Below are 886 nucleotides of genomic sequence, written 5' to 3'. Positions count from 1 at the left end.
GCAGGGCGGGGCGCCCCCAACCGTCGATGGGCGGAGGCGGGGAAAGTCTTCAGGCGGGGCGCCCCCAACCGTCGATGGGCGGGCTCTGAGGGGGCGGCGTCGGATTGCGAGTGTGTGGAGCCGGCGTGTGTGTCACCGTGCCCCTCTCTCTCTGTCTCTCTCTCCCTCCCTTCCCCCCCTCGCCCCCCCGTCCCTCCCTCCCTCCCTCGCTTCCCTTGCGCGCTGGCCCCACTGAAATTCCGTTCGGCCGGGTAGGGCTGCGCGGCACCCCGGGCGGAGGGGGCTGCTGACGCTGCTTCGACGGCAGGCTGACGCAGGCTGCCTGTCAGCTTGGTCTGGGATCGCTCTGGGTACCAGAGGGAAAGAAATAAAGTTCGCCAAGAAAATTCCTTTTCCGGATCAGTTTCTTGCGCCGAGGGAACAGAAGAGTCGTTCTCTTCGAGAAGGGAGGAAAGGGGAAGCGCGGGAAATGAAACCCGAACCCCAAACCAGACCAAGGGGAACCAAGCCACAAAAAACAAAGGGATAACCCCGTAACTCCTAAAACAAACCCAGAAAACTCGAACCAAAAGTCCCGCAACGCACATTCCCCCACCCCCCACAAAAACCCACACCGAGCCCCCCCCCTCGCGCCCGCCCCCCCCACCCCCACCAGGCAAAAAAAGGTAAAGCCGGCCATTGAGAAACGCTCTACTACCCGGGTATGGGGAAATACCTCTTGCCATGGCCCCGGAATAGACTTTTCCTCCGGGCGCCGGGGTAGACCCGTTGTCCGGCCCCCCGGGCTACACCTGGTATCCCGGAGCCGGGGTAAACCTTGTACCCGGCGGCCGGGGTAGACCTGGTATCCAGGAGCCGGGGTAGACCTTGTACCCGGCGGCCGGGG

This window comes from Lonchura striata, chromosome 33, assembly GCF_050655825.1.
Source record: "Lonchura striata isolate lonStrDom1 chromosome 33, ASM5065582v1, whole genome shotgun sequence".
Classification (NCBI taxonomy): domain Eukaryota; kingdom Metazoa; phylum Chordata; class Aves; order Passeriformes; family Estrildidae; genus Lonchura; species Lonchura striata.
This window is presented reverse-complemented; position numbering follows the sequence as displayed.